This window comes from Camelus bactrianus, chromosome 8 (assembly GCF_048773025.1).
Source record: "Camelus bactrianus isolate YW-2024 breed Bactrian camel chromosome 8, ASM4877302v1, whole genome shotgun sequence".
Taxonomy (NCBI): domain Eukaryota; kingdom Metazoa; phylum Chordata; class Mammalia; order Artiodactyla; family Camelidae; genus Camelus; species Camelus bactrianus.
The window spans coordinates 20,807,539-20,828,517 of NC_133546.1; the positions used below are offsets into that span (position 1 = coordinate 20,807,539).

The 20,979-nt window shown below is 33.1% G+C and overlaps 1 pseudogene; it reads left to right on the forward strand.

Moving 5' to 3' along the window:
• Window positions 1-10,348: 10,348 nt before the first annotated feature.
• On the forward strand, window positions 10,349-11,127 carry LOC105077278 (small ribosomal subunit protein eS1 pseudogene; annotated as a pseudogene).
• The last annotated feature ends 9,852 nt before the right edge of the window (window positions 11,128-20,979 follow it).

A 20,979-nucleotide genomic window follows, 5' to 3' on the forward strand; every position in this document is an offset into this window, starting at 1 on the left:
TATATCCATGTATACAAAGTCCACGCCCATCCATTTCAGCCCTTACCTATATTGGGTTTCTAAAAATTGTATTTCTAACATATGCAATATACACCCTTACTCTGACTCCAAAATGTTAGTAAATGCCATTCTCTGTGTTTAATTATGGTATAAAGAAACAGCACAAAGCAGAATATTAGATCCATAGCCTCAAACTGTGCAAAAGTATGGGGTTTACTTATTTATTATTATTATTTCTTAACTGAAGTACAGCCAGTTACAATGTGTCAGTTTATGATGTACTGCACAATGTTCTAGTCATGCATATACATACATATATTCATTTTCACATTCTTTTTCATTAACGGTTATTAGAAGATATTGAATATAGTTCTCTGTGTTATACAGAAGAAAAATTTTTTTCTTTATCTATTTTTATACATAGTGGCTAACATTTGCAAATCTCAAACTCCCAAATTTATCCCTTCCCACCTGCCTTTCCCCCGTTAACCATAAGATTGTTTATTGTGTCTGTGAGTCTGTTTCTGTTTTGTAGATGAGTTCATTAGTGTCCTCTTTTTTTTTTTTTCTTTTTTTAGATTCCACATATGAGTGATATCATACAGTGTTTTTCTTTCTCTTTCTGGCTTACTTCACTTAGAATGATGATCTGTAGGTCCATCCATGTTGCTGCAAATGGCATTATTTTATTATTTTTTATGGCTGAGTAGTATTCCATTGTGTAAATATATGACAACTTCTTTATCCAGTCATCTGTCGGACATTTAGGTTGTTTCCATGTCTTGGCTATTGTATATAGTGCTGCTATGAACCTTGGGCTGCATGTATGTTTTAGAATTAGAGTTCCCTCCAGATATATGCACAGGAGTGGGATTGCTAGGTCATATTGTAAGTCTATTTTTAGTTAAGCAAAACAAAATGACATGGGAGAAAATATTTGCAAATGATGAGACTGACAAAGGTTCCATTTCCAGAATATATACACAGCTTATACAATTTAATAACAAAAAAGCAAACAACCCAATCCAAAAATGGCAGAAGACCTAAACAGGCAATTCTCCAAATGAAGACATTCAAATGGCCAACAGGCACATGAAAAAATGCTCAATATTGCTAATTATCAGAAAAATGCAAATCAGAACTACAATGAAGTATCACCTCACACCAGTTAGAATGGCCATCATTTAAAAGTGCACAAACAATAGATGCTGGAGAGGCTGTGGAGAAAAGGGAACCCTCCAACACTGCTGGTAGGGATGTAGTTTGGTGCAGCCATTATGGGAAACAGTATGGAGATTCCTCAAAAAACTAAAAGTAGACTTACCATAGTTATTTATTTTTTGCATTACTGTGGCTTATTTTAAAATCACATTTAAGGACAGGTGTTGATTAAGGCTCTAAGACCCTTAGTGCATGATAAATATGTGTGCTAATTGAAATGAGTATTTAACTTCCACAAAAACATTGTGTTACTATAATATAAAAATGCTTTTCTTATCCCTTTTGGGGAAATTCATGGAAATACGATGATAATATAAGCTAAGTGCCGCTAATTAACTACATGTTATTCATATCTGGGGTGTTATATATTAATAAAGGTAAAAAATCCAGTATTTCATTTCTGAATATTTTCCTGACTAGATGAGCCACAGGCTCCTCTTAAAAGTCCCATGTTGGAAATCATTTTCCTTGATGGATGCCAAAATACTAAGATATGCCCCTTCTCATTAGTGGACCACTTTTCTCTCTAAAGAAAAGAAAGTCTAGAGGTGCACCATTTACCTTCTTTATACATTTCTCTATTCCAACACAAAGTTGTTTATATTTATTTAAATGTATTTCGTAATATGTATAGTTAGTAAGAATCATTTGTCAGTTTCACTGCCTTTCCATCATCCTTTCCAAGTAATTTGATGTTCATATTCTTGCATTTGCTAAAGAATATAGCTCAGTAAATTTTAGCTAAACAAGTTATCAGCACTTTTTAGGAAGAACTTTAACATGTAAAAATTAGATTAGATTAAAATCTGTTTATTGGTCGCTTACTTATATCCCTTAAATATATGAAATAATAAACAGAGTAGTTTTGTCAATGGCTTCATAATAGCACTGGATTAAGGTTATGATTGACCAGGAAGAGTAAACAGTGGATTCTGAAATCTTTAATATGAATACTCCTAGTGACCATGGAAAAAGATTTTGTATTTCTTCAATCTTAGGCTGCTTCCCAGAACTGGTGGATGCCATGTTAACATGCACATACACCATGGTACACATACAAGCACACACATAAACACCGCACCTTTATAACATTTGCCTTCAGAATAGCATGCAATTCAGTAATACTTTTGCTTAATATTAATTAGCGCGGAGTCATTCCCTGATTTTTTGAAAGAAAAAATGTTCTAACTTATGTAAATGAATTTCCACTTGGACTGCTTTGTCAGTATATATGGAAGAATAAAAAAAGCAAACAAAATAAGGGGAAAAAAACAACTGTCATAACCAGCTGTTCAACCAAGCTATTCTGGCAAGTCTGAAGAATATTTACAATTTCTTTATTGACAAATCCAGGTCAGAAATAGCATAGGTAACTGAGCCACTTCATTTGGTTGTGACTGTGCTTAAACTGCTTAGTACTGTATAGACTTCCTACTGGGAAAATTTTTACATTTCTAGAAGCTTCATAGGGAAATTTTTATGTATTTACTTTTTGTTCTATCAGCAGATTCTCATCTGTCTATAGTTGGGTTTCAATGAATAAATGATAACTTTATTTCATGCCTAATGGACTTCACAAGAGATTTAGGGATTCTCTAAACCTTAGTTATTTTCTTCCAAAACAAATGTTTCAGTTGAGTAAGTCTTTGCAAAACTGAACTACAAATGTATTTGTTAGTTATATTGTCATCTGTTAGTCTATAAATATTAAAAATAAATAAAGTCAGCTGCAGAGAGTCTTGAATAAAAATATATTTGGATAAGGTTGACTTGCTTTAACTGATTTTTTCCATATGAAAAGGAGAAGCATTTTCAGCGAAGCAGCCAGACATAAGATGTTCCTCCAGTGCTGGGTAATCACTCAGTCGAGTAGCAGGAATTGCATGGACCATCAGAGCCTCTTTTTATATCTGAGAAAGTGAAATATGTAGAGTAAACTAAGATGAATTTTCAAGATGAACAAACATGAAGGGCACATAACCTATCAGAGAATTTCAAAACTGAATTGGCTGAGAAAATAGCTGCTGCCTATTTGTAGCCCATTTTATTTTTCTTTTAGAAACATCTTCACATGGAAGTCAGGTAAAGGGAAGATTCAGGGACTTATTTTTACTATGCTGTCAAATCTCTTCAAGACCAGATCTTATTTAAAAACAAAACAAATTAATTCTAATAACAAACAGAGGATGATTCAATTTGCATTTTTAAAAAAATTATTTTCTGAATATTTTTCTTAAAGTTTAAAACAGATATAAAAGCAAATATTAACAAGGTAAAGTACATTTTCTATCTACTGCATGTAGTAATAGTGTTAGCGGTTATTTTTACTGCACTAATTAATTTTAAAACATTAATTAATTGCTCATAATGACATTCAGGATATTAATTGAAAAATTCTCACAACATAGTTTGAGTACTGTGTCCTTGTTGCTATAGGAAGAGGAGGCTTTAGAATGCACTTTGCAGAAACTGAAGTAGTTGGATTCCTCTCATATTGAGGAAAGAAGAAAACAAAATAAATAAAAAAACTCAACAACAAAAACCTGATGTAAAGATTTACTAAAATGTAGGATCTCAAATTAGGTTTCCCCATAGTGCTGTTTAACCTTAGTCCCTGTGGTTTGACTTAAATATAAAAAGTTAAAAAAAAAAAAAAAAGGAAGAAACGTGACCCAGGGTATGTATTTTATTTTATTGACTCTATTAAGATATTACATCATTTTTGACAAACATAGTTCAGTATATGTTTAGTAAAGTCCAAGTTAATGAATGAAAGATAAGTAGTAGGGTTAGCATGATGACACCATCTGATGACCACTGCTGCTGCCAAGTGAACTTTACGTTTTCTATCCTGCTTCCCTGAAAATGATTTGTTTCTAATCCTGAAGTTGTATTTTAATACTACGGCAAAACACAGAAGTATTTGTGAAAGTACATTATGCAAAAAGTAAAGATATTAAGCTGAAGAGATTTTCGATGTTAAGCCCGTGTTATTAACTGGATATATGTTAATAGAATGATAAAGATTTAAGTTGCAAGATCTCTAGTGCCATCGCCTTAAACTATATTGAAGAGTTATTCTTGTAAAAGGTCATTGTTGCCGTCTCATATTCTGTTCAATCCTGGGAATTGAAGGGAAGAATGGAATTCGATGGTTGCTCTCCAGTCACCTGCCCTCCACACCTGCAAGTGTGGTCATGGGCTGACAGACCCTCTCTTCTAAACCAGGGCACATACAGCACACGTTCACAACAATTCTGCTCTCAGACAAAATTTTCTCAATCTAACTCTGTAGTCTTACTGTCCAACTTAAGTGGACCCCTCCCCTCATTTTGTGAGAGCAAAATCTGATACATATTTCTTAGAAGAAAATTCTCACCATAAAAATCTGGTCTTTTTATTAAAAAATTGACACCCAGAAGCAAATGAATCGTTCTTTTCTCCCAATAACAGAGCATTTTTGTTATACAAAGTGAAGTTACACTGTCATTAGGAGGAAAACAATATCATAACACTTGATAGTGTGTTTATTTTGTTATAAGCACAACTGCTAGAGGAAATCAACTACCTTTAGGGAAGAAAATTCTATGCTTGGAAACAAATTTGTATACGGACTCAGAATTAAATATTATGTTTCAGGGAGATTAGCAAGCACCAAATAGCAACAATGAAGAAAAAGCCACTGAAAATTCTTAAGAGCAAATACTCTGCCATTCTCTGTTTCTGTGTCTGAATGTTATCTGCTCCTGCTATCAGGAAGAGGCTGTCAATCAGCTCTATTGCCGGAATGAAGGAGTAGATGGTACAGTTTAACTTTATTATGGAAATTGATTTGCATCTTTTATATTTCTTGATTGAAATCTTTCCAGGTAATGGCATTGAAGAAGACTCATAAAACTGCCATGACTGGGGTAATAACTATTATTATGATCAAATTTAATAAAAAAAACTTCCCTACAATATGGGAACTATGAATAATTCATATAAACTGTTGCTTAAAATGTGATAGAGAGGAAAAGACTTGTAGAAAAAAATCTTAATGTATCCAGACAGGGATGATAATTGCTTTTTGCAAATAATGAATACTTCATGTACAAAGCAACACTAACAAGGCTAGGGAAGCGGACTCAACACAGAGGAAATAATTCCATGTATTGTATTTTTGCAAGACAAGAAGGATGGATGGATTTTTTAAAAAGAATGTCACAAAATGCATATTCTAAAAATTATATTTTGGAATATCATAATGCTTCTTTTAAATAAGCAATGACTTAGGAATTTTTAAAATAAGTCTGTATTCACATGTTTGTGAATCATCTATGAAAAAATGAACATTGATCCCAGTGCTCCATTTACATTTTCCTGTCTATATTATGTAACAGTTACAGAGGCCTAGAAATCCAAGTTAACCCCAAAGAATTTGCACAGACTCAATACTGGAACAATATTTATTTTGAAAAAGAAATTTTAAAATGGTCATTTGTGCTTATTTGATACATAGAATTTTTAGATGCATAATTGTATCTCTAGCTATAATTAATTTATAAAATTTGCATTTTGTTTCAATTTAATTTTATTTCTTTTAATTCTATTAATCTCTCTGCTTCCCACTTTTATTGTCTACCATCTGCTGGAAAAAATTGTAATTGCAGAGGGAGGTTAAAATATATGTTATAAGACAAAGGTTTTAATGGTAAATATGATTGCCACGTAATACTGCAGACATGGGTAGCAAGCTTGATAATATAGTCTTGTTCTTATCATACTCAGTTCCATTATGATTATGACTGTTCAATGCTTAAATAATTTGGAAATTTATATTGAATTGTTTATGTATAAAATAGCTATCATACTTTCATGAGTTCTAAGAAGGTAGGGACCAATTTGTTCTAATTATTTCAATGTAACCATGATGTCCTTGTTACCTGTGACAGACTTGTTTTGCATACATTGTTTCAGTATCCAATAATTATTACTAGTGCCCACTTTAACTCTAAAACTATATTGCTTTAGAAGATAAAATATATAACTATTCTGTTTATAATCAGCAATTAGCATGGTACCTGTGGACACACTGTGCATTAAATATTTTTAATTGTTCAGTGTTTCTTTTAAATTCTTTTTGCACTTATGTTAGATAATTTGGACATAAATTCTCTTATTTGGGGATTCTTCATGAAGACAACATTAAGAAAATAAACCTTTAATTTTGAGTCAAAAATGTAATCATTGACCAGTCATTCACATCTCATTATTTTGGAAGAAGTTGCATAGACTATAGCTCATAAAACCTGCAAGGTTTTCTTAAGCAGTTAGTAAGTACAGTGTCTGAATATTTATCTCCCTGCACTTGTTAGTAAATGGGCTGAGAGAGTGACTTGACATATACACTGCATTACTAAATGCAATACATCTTACAATCAGTTGAGGAAAAAAATGACACAGTTATATCACATATATGCAAATATGACATGCATATCTCCTGGGCAGAATAATTATATTGTCATTTTGTTAACTAGCACATTCTCACTATCCTGCACTCAGCACTCCTAAAGATTAATCTCTTAAAGAAAGGGTTTATAAATCTACAAATTTATTTGTATTTATATTATTTAAGTTATAAATTTTAATCTTTAAAACTAATTCCAAATGTTCTTATTTCTATATAATTTTTATTAACATATTTTAATGACTCCAGAAATCACATAGCCAACCTTCTTGATTAAAAGCAGCAAGTTTATATTCTAATCTGATATATGCTAAGTCCTTTATAAATTACAGTACTTATCTTCAAAATACTTTAATAGGACAATAGAAATAAACACAGTATTAAAATCTGTTGCAAATAGTTGAATGTAACTATACTTAAATCACAAATTTGTTGTTCAAATTGAGTTAATCATTTTCTATTTCTCTTTAAATGATTTGTTACCCTGGCTATTAAGAAAGAAATCAATATTAGAATAGTCAGAGTTTTAAAATAATTTTGAAGTTTGAAGTTTTTAAATTAAGAATCTTACAAGAGGGAAAATGTAAACTTAAGTTCCCTGGTTCTTTAAAATACGAGGATATATTTAATGATGTTAAATGTTAAAGACAAAATGTGTTCCTTTATGTGCACATAATAGAAATAATTTTTCCATGTAAGAAATTATAAAGATTATATATAGTATACATGTAAATAAATATATTTGTTATCTAAACTCTAATCCATACATATATCAGATACCATATATATTTTCTTTGTAATATGCATTCAAGCAAGCTTCTCACACCGTATCATCTGCCCCTTTCAGGTCTCATATTTTGAAACATAGAAATTTTTATAATTATCAATAAAATATATTGGAAAGCACTAGTTGATGCAGTAAAGTTGAAATCATAATAAAAGTCAATCATAAAACTTGTAAAAGTCAACTTTACATAATAGTGTATTGAAAAGGAAAAGCCATATAGCCTTACTTATTCATAATTATTCATAATTGAAGTAACACACACACACAAAGCCTAGATTGTGTTTATAAATATGTATTTCAAGTTCTCAAATGCCTGTAAAAATAATTAAGCTATTATTAATATATAAGTTAAGCATAAAAGAAATAATGGCTATGGTTTAAATATTAAATATTAGTATATAATACACACAAACACACAGTCTTATGGACTTTCTTGGAAGATGCTAGGAAAATAATTTATTATTCTAAAAGCTGTTAAAAGATAAATCAAGCATTTATTCCCTTTCTCCTATTTACACTGTATTTTATGGTAATGATAGAGTTCATGAGGGAATTTCTTTCATAGAAATATCTCAACCAACAAATGAATAAGAATATTAGAATTAGTATATTGCCATTTTACAACCTCAAAGTCCTTAATGTATAGAGGTAATTATCATCAGTGACTTCTCCTAGAATAAAATCAAGATAACCGGTCATTATGGCCTCCTGACCCAAGTACACAACATCTATTATGTTGACTTCTTTCTAAAATTCAAAACTGAATCTAGACCTGACTATTGATTCACAAAGGGTAAGACAGATAAACATGTTAAAAGACACCATAGAGGCAGTCAGGAAAATTTTGACTGTGTGAAACGATAAAGGACAAATAACTTCCCTTATCTTTTTTCAACAAATTCACAGAGGGAGGGAAAAAATTAAAAGGAGGAAAAGGTAAATACATAAAGAGAAATCTAAGAGACACACTGCTTAATTCTATTGCATAGAACTTATTTGGATACTGATTCCAAAATATCTTCTGGAAAACTTCTGTGAGACAACTGGAAAAATCAGAAAACTCATTGGATAGTTAGTGATAATAAGGAACTAACTTTTTATGATAGTTGATGATATAATCATGTTTTTGAAAGACTGCTTTTTTTTAGAGATACATATAAAATATGTAAGGAGGAATGAAATAACATCTTGGTTTAGCTCCCTAAACAATGTGAGGTAGGGTTAACTACTGGGGATGAAGATAGAACAAAATTGGTCATGTATTTTTATTCATTGAAGTTGAGTGATGGGTACATGTTTATACTACTGTTCTCTCTATATATACACATATACATATATTGGGCATTCTTAGTGTACTCATACTTCTTCCAGTTCTTCTGAATGAGAAACAATTTTTTTTTAATGTAAAATACCTTACTTTTACAGTAGATTTAGGAATAGTCAGTATTGAGATAAGGAAGCTCCTTGCTTTGGATTATAATATTTTTATGTTTCATTGCTGTATTTATTCAAGCACAAGAAAAGAAGGAATTTATAAAATGCACTTTATGTAAAATAATGACTCATATAATTTTGCTCTAATGGTTTATGGATGAAACCTTTGAATGACAAAATATTTCCTTGACTGGATCATGAATATTTGCAAAGAAAACTCTGCTTAGTTATTTCAAGTTATTATCTCTAAAATACATTCTTTATCTCATTCCAATATTATATATATATATAGGTTCAAATTCAAAAAGAAATATATCTCAGGTTCAAATATATATATAGGTTCAAATTCAAAAAGAAATATATCTCAGGTAAAATACAGAGTGATGATGAAAGTTGTAGTAAACATGGTTTTGATTAGGCTCATTTTTAAACTTTAGTAGGTTAATCATTTATGCATAAAATGTGTGTTGCATTAAATATACTTGCTATAATCAGTTTCTATGACAACCAAGAAGCTGACCGATTATATTGATTCATTCAGGACAGTTTCCAAGTTGTGGCCAATTTATTAGACATTATTATTGTATTAGAATGACTGGCAATAATAACTATAAAATAAGTGATAACATTTCACTATTTAAATTATTCTTACACTTCATAGGATATTTATATGCTTAAAAATCCTTATGCTAATAATTGGACGAGGCAAAATTGAAGACTGTAAAGTAACATATTAAGCTAGTGAAACTAGAAAAATATAACAATTATGATTTTAGTTTAAAGAACCAGATTGTTTTTTATTTGGTATTAGGAGGGTGGAAATAAATACCCACAAATCTATATTGAAAAATCATCTTGGAACCTTTCAAATAACATAAAATCTTAAATAAGCCACATGTCTTAGTTCAGGCTGCTATAACAAAATGCCACATAAATTCTTTCTCACAGTTTTGAAGGCTGAAAGTCTGAGATTAGGGTGCCAGCACAGTTGGCTGAAGACCTTCCTCCAGGTCAGAAAGGGTGAGCTAATTTAACTCTGTGGGATCTCTTTTACAAAAGCACCAATCCCATTCATGAGGGCTTTATTTCCTTTATTTCAATTCACAAAGGCCTCACTACCTAGTACCATCATAATGTATATCAAGAGTTCAGCATACAAATTTTGATGGGGACACAAAACATTCAGACCACAGCAGCATGTTGCCGTAATCTTTATCATTTCCTCAATACAAGTATTTTTTGTGTTCTAAATTGCTTTTGATTAAAAAAATTGTTTTTGGAAGTTACAGAGAAATGATGGAATGATGGTTCTTTACCTATTGAATACAAGGGCTCTAAAAAAAAATCTAGGTAGTTTCCTTTTCCGGAGGTTACAGATTGGCCTGGAGGAACTTTGTGTTGCCTGTATCAATTGCAAAATAAAATGAGTATAAGCCTTTGGCTCTCAGAGCAGCACCATGGTTGTTGGCAAGAACAAACATTTTACAAACGGAAGCAAAAAGGGGGCCAAGAAAAATGCAGTTGGGCCATTTTCTAAGACATATTGGTATGACGTGAAAGCAGTAATTAACTATGTTCAGTGTAAGTAATGTTGGAAAAACACTAGTCTCAAGGAACCAAGATTGCATCTGATGACCTCAAGGGTAATGTTGTTGAAGTGAACCTTGCTGATCTTCAGAATGATGAAGCTGCACCTAGAAAATTCCAGCTAATTACTGAGGATGTTCTGGGCAAAATCTGCCTGTCCAGCTTCTATGACATGAATCTTACCAGTGACAAAATGTGCTCTTATGGTCTAAAAAGGGCAGACTATGATTGAAGCTCATATTGAGATCAATTCTGCTGATGGTTATCTGACTTGTCTAGTCTGTGTTGGTTTTACTGAGAAAACATAACAGAAGACCTCTTAAACTCAGGACCGCAGGTCCCCAAAATCCAGAAGAAGGTGATGGAAATCAGGACCCAAAAGTTGTAGACAGGTAACTTGAAAGACATGATCAGTAAATTGAGTGCAGACAATATTGGAAAAGATATAGAAAAGGCTTGCCAGTCTATTTATCTTCTCTGTGATGTCTTTTAGAAAAGTAAACATGCTATAGAAGCCCACGTTTGAATTGGGAAAACTAATGGAGCATCGTGGTAAAGGAGGTAGTGCTGAAAAGCTAGTAGGGATGAGACAGGTGCTAAGATTGAGCAGGGTGATGGGCATGAGACACCAGTCCAAGAATCTGTTTAAAATTCAGACTTTTAATGGTGATAAATACAAAGTCTTATTATGAAGGGGAAAAAGCTGTAAATCCAGTTTGGGAAAAAGACTTGAATTTGCTTAAAAGCGCACAATATTTTTAAATGATCCTTGGAGATTCAGAATTGCCATTTCCAAAGGACTGTAAAGTCCAGATTTATACAAACGTCAAGTTACAACCTACCTTTCCAATTTCTCTAGTAAAATGTAATGAACAAAAATACTTTATTTGAATGTACTTGTTTTATTCATATTTTCCTTTATGTTTAATAATTTCTCTATACTGGTTAAAAAATTCCTTTCTACCTTGTGAGACTTTCTCCTATACTGACCCCTAAAGATGCTATAGCTTTGCCTTTTACTTTTATTTTGAACTATTTATTTTAAACTATCTCTAATTTTTTATATATGGCAAGAAAGTAAATTAAATTTGTTTTCTTGCCATTTCAACTGTGTGTGTCCATGTGTGTCTGTGTGTGTGCATACATGTTTTGGGAGGTCCTATCGTGTTCCAGTTGTCAGTAAGGCTACCCTGTTCTTCAGGTTGTGCTATTTCCAGTACAACTTAGACTCAGCTTGTAAATTTCCACAGAATATCTTTTGAGATTTCCATTAGAATTACATTTATTCCATAGCCTTAGTCAGTAAAGATTTGCATCATTATGAGCCATTTCTACATTTATTTAGTTACCTTTACATCTTTCAATATAATGCTATAAACTTTTTATTTTAAGTTCTGTAACAACTTTTGTTGGATTTATTCCTGACCATTTTATAGTTTAAATCCTATTAATGGTACATGCTATGAAATTATAGTTTATATTACTGCTGTTTGTAAAAATGTAATTGATTGTTATAACAGTATAATATCTGCAATCTTAATAAACTTACTGAATTTTATGTTAGCTATAGTTTCTTTTGAGTTTTCTAGATAGACATTTGTATGCCCCATAAAAATAACTTAAGCTATAGTGGTGATAGTAAACTACTTTGCTTTTGTTCTTGATCTTGACAGAAATCATTGTAACATTTCATTATTGTACAATAGCTGATGTAATTTGTTCGTAAATATCTTTTAATATTTTAAGAAAATGTCTTTCTGTTCATAGTTAGCTAAGAATTTTACCATAAGCTTATGTTGTACTTTTTGGAATATTCACTTTCTGCCTGTATTGAAATGAATATATGACTATTTTCCTCCAATAAGGTGAATTATATTAACTGTTTATAATATTTAGTCAGTTTTGCATTTCTGGGGTAAACTTCCCTTGATTATGGTAAGTTACATTTTTTATATATTCCTGGGTTTGGTTAATAAACATTGTTTAGGATTTTATATTCTTGTTTATGAATAGGATGGGGTAGTAAATATTTTTTTCTCATACTAACCTAGCAAATTTTAGTAGTAATGTTATATTGACCTTAGAAAATTAGTTGATGACTATTCCTTTTTTTTTAATTCTCTGGAAAAAAATTAAGAAGAATAGAATTAATTGTTTCTTTAGGGTTTAATAAAATTTGCAAGTAAAACCATCTAAAATTGCTATTGATTTGTATCAAAAGCTTTTTCAAAACATATATTTATTTTTGTATGTTCTTGTAGGACTATTCAGGATTTTCTTCTAGATTCAACTTTGAGAAATTTTATATTTCATGGAATTCATTTAATCTCAGTGTGAAATAATTTGGCAACACTGTTCAAGGCCTTTGATAACTTTTAATATGTGTAGCATTAGCAATGTATTATTTTAAAGTTTTGAATATTGTCACTGTGCTTTCTGTTACACTTTCTTAATTTTCCAGAGTTTTCTGTACATTATCAGTTTCCTTTTCAAAGAACAATTTTTGCTCCTACCTGCTGTATCTCTAGTTTCTGTTTTACTCATTTTTTAAACTTCTCTCGAATATTTTCTTCCATTTCTGCAGATTTCTTTCTTTCTCATTTTGCTATCTGGGTTGCAGAATTTTTATTGATGATTTGCAGAGGCTCCTTTTATATTCTAAATATTCCCTTTCTGATTTAGACCAAACAAAAACGTTTTCCCAGTCTCCCATGTATGTTAATTTTGGTTCTGGTGTCCTTCATTGTAGAGAAATTGTTAATTTTTGATGTATCACACAATCATTTTTGTCTTGTTTTATAGTTTGTTTTTTGAAAGTTTTTGTAGTATTTCTTAGCTATTACCCTTACTCTTTTGCACAAATATAGGCTCCTTCATTTGCTTTTATAACTTTTTAAATTTTATCTTGGCATATTTCCTTTAATTTCTTTGGCACTCCTTTCCTGGGGGTTTACTTAAAGAAGGGGTTTTCCCTTTTTCCCATATGGTGAGCTGCATACTTCAGTGTCTGAGTGCTGTATTTCATTTTACCATAGATATATATGGTACCATATATCTCTCTACTGTATGTGAATCCTTCTGTAGAATATCTATTTAGTTCTAGTAGCCTATTTTTCTCTTATAGGAAAACAGTGATTTTTATTTCCATATGTGTTCACTCTGCCTTACTGTGTGATAGGTTAATCAGCATTTTTACTTTCCAGCTTTAGATTTAGTTAGTTGTTTGTATATTCTTACATATAATTTTTAATGTATCAAATTTCTTTAAAGATCTAAATGTCTTAAAACATATTTTAAAATATTTGATTTGTAACTCAAATATATGTAATATATGTAATTTATATAAGTAGATATCTAGATCCTTTCTGGGTTTATTTCTACTGTCTCTTTGATCTCTTGATTATTAGTTTCTATAGTTACAGTATATTTACCAGTTTGCAAGTTTATAGATATTTATGGTATATCTAAGCTTTTTGTCAAAAACAGGATTTCATAGACACATATTTTTATCTCTCAATTTTTCTCTTTTTTACACTGTAAAACAACTGAGGTAAGGGAATTATTTATTGTCTCAGTCCATTCAGAGATTTGTCTTGATCCAGGGCTGGATTACAGCTTTGAGAAAACTTTAGTCTTCTTTTGTTTCACTTTTATTTACAGCTGTGGCTTTCTAAATTTTCTAAATTATTGGATTGTGAGCTTCCTAGTATTCTGCCTTTCCAACTCTGAAAATTTGCTAGAGTTTAGACATTTCCTGCCCAGCTCTTCAGCTTCCTGCCCCATACAGTGTCATAAATGGGCAAATGCCCGAGGCAGAGAACAGTACTCCTGTGCTGAAGGCTGTCTCTTTTTCCAACTGGTCTTTATTTCCTAAACCAGACAATACTGCCAGAGATTTTATTCTGTCCTTTAGAAACTTTCACATTTACTCTTCAGCCCCTCAGATTGTCCACACGATAGCCAGAGAGCAGTGATCTCATGGAGAAGCATGGCCACGGTTTAATGTTACTCCATTGTGCATAGGTGCCAAAAAAAAAAAAAAAAGTTGATTTCTCTTTCCCAAGGACTCTTAGCCTAAGTTTACCCCAATCTCCAGCTAGTGTCCAGGCTCTGCAAATGCCCTCAGGAGTGAAATGTTTGGAGATAGTTTCACCTGAGTGATGAACACACAAAATGGACAATAGTAAGACCAGACATCTGACCTACAAAATCTACAGCAAACAGTCCAGAAAGTCAAATCCAAGTCTCTGCAGCAGTTAGCCCAGACCAGTCAGAACTTGGGCAGTGACCACTAACTTCCCTAATTTTTGCCTTTAGTTATGACTCAGAGCCAACTGGAGAAAGCCAAATATGCTCCCCAAAACAATCATAAAATGCCCCACGTCTAGTTAGCCTACCTCCAGCTTCCCTTTGCTAACAGCTTCCAATGAAAGCATACCAGAATCTTCCCCCCTTTCCCCCCAATAAACCTTTTCCACTCTGCTGCCTGCCTTTGCGGCTCTGCCAAATGCTATGATGGTGGCTGTGATTCACTTCCTATAGCTGACTCTGAATAAATAACCTCTGTTGTCATTTGGTTTGCCTTCATTTATTTCCACATAACTCTTCTTGGAAGCATTCTTCTCTCTCTGGAATTTTTAGTTCATCTAAACAGTTCATGATATTAATTTATGAGGTTTTATTTTTAATTTATTTGATTGTTTTTCTGATTTTGGCAGCAGACACACTGATATGTCATGAACTCCTGAAATTTTGCTAGAAGAAGTCTAGGTCAAATGTTCTTCATCAAATCCTCAAAGTCTGGGACAGTTCAAGTGTTGTAACTGGGCCAGATGTTTAACTATATGAAGCCCAGCTTTCATCACCTGAAGAAAAATTCTTCCACAGAGTACCCTGGGATTGGATGGTTTAGAGCAGGAGTTGGCAAATAAGGACCTTAGGGCAAATCCAGTTAGCTACCTGCTTTTGTAAATAGAGGTTTACTGGAACTTAACCACACTCCTTTGTATATTGTCTGTGGATTTTGCTTAAGTGCTGCAATGGCGGAGTTGAGTAGTTCTTACAAAGACTGGCTCATAAAGCCTAACATATTTGCAGTCTGGCCCTTTACAGGAAGAGTTTGATAACACCTAGTTTAGTGTACATATATCAGATATTGTGTTTTTTCAGCTCTAGAATTTTTATTGGATTCTTTTTTATGGTTTTAATCTCTCCTCCTTGACTTTATGCTTTTCTCTACGCACTCGAACATACAATAACTCTTTTAAAGTTTTTGACTACTGATTACATCATCTCTGTCATTTCTGCTTCTTATGTTGACTAAGTTGTCTTCTGGTCATAAATCACGTTTTCCTGCCTCTGTGTATAAGTACGGTGATTTTTAATTGGTATTATTGTGAGAGTTATAAGAGTCTGGGTTTTGTTGTCTTCCTTTGAAGTATATCAGTATTTGGTTTAGTTGCCAGTTTAAGCTTTGTTAGAGCATATCTAGTTTAGTTATAAAAATAGCTGAATTTTAATAAGAGTAGTTTAATGTCGTTATAAGATGAGTTAGGGCACATCTGGATTAACTGTAAGAAGTGGTTTAATACTAAAGTGTGGGATTTCTGGGGTCTCTACTGGATGCTCTGGCGACTGAACTGTGTCTACTATGCCTGATTAGAATTTGAGTATCTAATAGCTAACCCTGTTCAGTTCACAGTTAGTGCCTTTGTAGTTGTTTTCGATCTAGTAGTTATTCTTTGATCAGCTTCATGGAGTCTCCATCTGCCTGTGTGCTATTTTATATTCAACAAAGATTCAAAGGAATACTATGCAGGTCCCAGGCTTTTGAGCATGAGCTGCCCATTCTCATTGCTTGGCCTTGCCAGAAACCTTTCTCTGCTCAAACAAACAAACAAACAAACAAACAAAAGAATACTATGCAAGTTTATGGAACGCTTCATCTGTGTAGCTTTCTGGTCTTACACTCTGCGTCAACGTGAAAGCCATTGCAGCCCTCCTGAGACCTGAGTTTCATCTCCTCTGGTTGGTAACACTGCTCTGCTCTGCTTTAGTTACTGCTTCTTGCTCTACAGTCTGGAAGGAGTCTCCAGGCAAAAAGCCAAGGTGATTGCAAGGCTCACCAAGTTTGTTATCCTTCTCAGTCCTATACTGAAAACAGTTATTTAATATATTTTTGGATAGTAATTTAATTGTTTACAATAGAATGGATAACCTGTTACACTAACCACATTATTGCTGGCTGCATATTGACCTACTAGTCCTATTAGGGAAGCAACACAATTAAATGATGAATTTAACAGGAAAGGAAGGTGTTATGAGCTGAATTGTGTCCCCCAAAAGTTCACATGTTGAGTTCCCAAGCCCTAGTATTTAAAAGGTGACTGTGTTTGGAGATAAGGTCTTTCAAGTGGTCATTAAGTTAAAATGAGGTCATTAGTGGAGGCTTTAATCCATTATGACTGATGTCCTTATAAGAAGAGGAAATTAGGACACAGATACACACAGAAGGTAGGCCACATGAAGATAAGGGGAGAAGATGGCAATCTACAAACCACCGAGAGACACCTCAGAGGGAATAAACCCTGCCAACACCCTGTTCTTAGACGTCTAGCCTCCAGAATTGTGAGAAAATAAGTTTCTATTGTTCAAGTCACTCAGTCTATGGTACTTTGCTATGGCAGCCCTAGCAAACTAATAAACACAAGGTTTATTTTAATTAATGCTAATAATTAATTAGTAAGCAGTAAATGGACCTATAATCACCTACATGAAATTAAGTGTTGATTAAAAATATTTAACTACCATTAAGGCATAATCCGTAGCAGTCAATCAGAATGATGCCAGCTATATCTGCAGGCACTGATTGAATATAAGTCCTGCATGAAGTGAATGAAATTAAAAAAAAATGTGTAAAGCAAATATCCTATATTCAAATGGCAAATAACACATTATTATACAAGCAAGTGTATTCATTGGTGGTCTTTGAAGTATCCATAAGTTCCTTGAAAGTGGGTGCAACATTATGGAAATTATTGTTCTTTATTTTTTCTGGAGACATTTTTATAGCATTCAGTATGTGATAGTCAACATCTTGAGACTGGACACTTTAAGGAGGAATGCCAATCTATTATTAGGTTTAATAATATGCTGTAAGTTATACTAGCATTTAAAAACTTAAGGTTATAATATGAAATTATATATTATAAAATTTATAATGAAACAATGGTACTTCTCTTAGTTTAAAAATAATAAAGCATGACATTTGTAATAGTAACAGTGACTCTAAACCATTTGATTGATTTCTAAAATATGCTTTTAAAATGTCAACCTATCAAGAATCTATTGAAAATTACTGTGTTCTAAGTATTGGGCTAAATGAAACAATTACTCATCAAGACATTTAGTTATCGGGTCTAGTGATCCAGTGGGCCTACATACTGCACACAATTCTTGGCCCAGAGAAGAGTGCTAAACCTAGGAAAAGAGTTTTGGGCCAAGGTCATAACGTGGTAAGGTAAATGTTATTAAAAGAAATAAGTAAACTGAAATGCCTAAGAGAAGAGGCTGACGATTATGAGATGAAGTGCAAAAGACAAATCTTCCTGAATTTCCAACCTGTTAATATGCTACAGCTTGCCTTAACATGGTGTCACAAACTGGGAGATGTTAAAAACAGAGGTGTACTGCTTCACAGTTCTGGAGGTTAGCAGTCTGAAATCAAGGTGTCATCAGGGTTAGTTCCTTCTCAGGGCTGTGAAGGAAGGATCTGTTCCAGGCCTTTTTCATTGGCTTGTAGATGACTGGTCCCTTTCCTGAGTTTTTTCATATTCTCTCTATGCACGTCTATCTCCAGATGTCCCCTTTTTTATAAGGACACCAGTCATATTGGATTAGAGCCCACCTTAATACCTCATTTTCAACTTATTACCTAATTAAAGGCTATATATCTTCAAATAAGGTAACATTTGAGGTAATGAGGGCCAGGACTGCAAAACATTAATTTTGATGGCTTATAATTCAACTCATAACATAAGACAGTTGAATCAATGACTCAGAGGCCAAGAATTCCTCTTTTTCAGCAATGCAGGTGTCTATTTGAAGTCCATTCTCAGTTATATTTAGGACAAGAACTGAATTAGGTTGATTTACATATAGCAGACAACACAAAATAGCAGTGGTTTTATAAACTACAAGTACAGTTTTCTCCCAAGGGAATCCCATTTCTGGACCAGGGTCTTTGTGTATATTACAGACCCAGCTTCATCCTACTATTCTGTGAAACCTTGATGTCTGTTATCAAGGCCACGTCATAATCTGAGAGCTCTGCTAGAGCTCTCAGCATCATGGCTGCATTCTCAGGCTGTTTCTCAGAGTCAGGTCTCATTAAACAGTCTTCTTGGAAGTCCTAAAAACACTTCTACTTACATCTCAATTACCAGAATTTAATCAAATAGATTATTGTAGCTGAAAAAAACAGTATTAGTAATAGAAGTAGTATTTCAGTTGGCTATGTCACTTTTCTAAATAAAATTTTTAGTTTTTAAGTGAAAATGGGAAAATGGGTATCACTTGTCAGCTAGAAGTCTCCACATCATTTGTCCCGGATTGATTGTAGATAGATGCAGAATGGAAAACTAAGGCCCACAAACAGACTCAAGGTCACATAAGAGAAGCTATTTCTTTAGAAAAAAAAAAAGAGTCTCACAGGTTCTTCAGAGAATTGCTCTTTGAGAAGTGAGAGTGGTAATCAGTGGTGAGGGTAAGCGTTGCATTACCATTTACCCATTTACCAATTGTGAAAAAACAAGTTTCTAAGCTAACTTTCCAGAGCAACTCAGGGTGTGATCAGAACAGTTCTGTTCCTACACCCAGATAGTCAGCAAGATAAGAAAAGCTGCGTACGCAAAACAGTATACAAATCCATATTAACTGTAGGTAGCTGTCAGGACATGAATTAACACTAAGAGCTGTGGGCCATGCTAAATATGATATAGGTTCTGATGTGTTAGATTAGATTTCTGTGTAGCCAGACCAATCAAAATTATATTATTACAAGCTACCAGTTACTAAGTGTACCAAACACTGTGCTAATTATCTATTATCTAATTATTACTTTAATTAACTCTTTATGCAAGTGTTACATTCTGATTTTGCCAAGGAAGACATTAAGGCTTAGAGAAATTATTTAATTTTAATGGTAATGCAATTGCTTAGTGGCATTGGGATTCACAACCACATCTGTCTGACATCAAAGCCGTCATGATTGGGTGATCTCTATATGAAAGTAGGCAGTAGAAGACATTCTTTTTAAGTAGGACAATTGGAGCTAAATCAGTTTTTTTGAGAGAAACATGTTATGGTTTTCAGTCTCTTTGTGACATACTAAAAAAAGGCAAGTAAAATAGGAATGTGTATTCTGGAGAAAGTCTTAGGGAAGAATAAATTGTCTTTAGTCATTTAATGGTCTATAATATTGACAAGACAGTTCACTCTTCTATATGGTCTCCAGAATAGAACTAGGGAAACAAAGCCAATGGACGTAGGCTACAAGGAAGTCATTGTTTGTTTGTTTGCTGTAATTCTGAGCTGTCCACTGATAAAACTGATAACTTCATAAATTGTGAGTTTCTAATGTCAACAGAAGTTTGTAAGCAGAGTTACTTGGTGTTTGTCTATGTCATAATAATGAATGGCTTAGTGTAGTTGCCTTTGAGTGTCCCTATTGTGGGTTGATTTGTGTCCCCCCAAAATATATGTTATAGTCCTAACCCTCCCTTATCTGTGAATGTGACCTTATTTGAAAACAGGGTCTTTGCAGATGTAATCAACCTAAGATGAAGTCATATTTGATAACTGGGTGGGCCTTAAATCCAATGACTGGTGTTCTAATGAGGAGAGCGTGATTTGGAGACACACAGATACACAGACAACTATGGGGAAATGGAGGCAGAAATTGGAAACTAAGGAATGCCAAAGATAGCCAGCAATTACCAGAAGGTAGGAAGTCGAGGTACCTTGAGGTAGATAGTGTTGCTTTTTAGAAACTGTAATGTTTGTTTGCCATGGTTGCAATTTTTTTCAAGCATTTTTTTATCCTGAAATGAAACTTAATTTCATTTCACTGTGTTTTTATATATAGGCAAGTGATAAATAATATCTTGAGGAATACCCAGGTATTAATATAGTTAGAGGGAGAGTGCTTCCTTCTGAGAGTTTCTTCAAACGGAAATCTAGTAGTTTCCATGATAGACAATATAAAACTGTACGAGTTAGAGAGATACATCTATTCTTTCCTTTCAATAGGTTTACATTTTTAGCATGCCTTTCATGAACCAATGTCATCTCACTGCAGGTGATTGCAAGTACTTCTGATTTTATCTAGATCATTTCTGATACAGGGCATTAGGAAGGCCTCAATTAGGGAAGGAAATGTGCTGTTCTGTTTTCACGTTTCCTGCAAAAATTTAAACCTAAATTCATAACTGCCTGCCAGGTT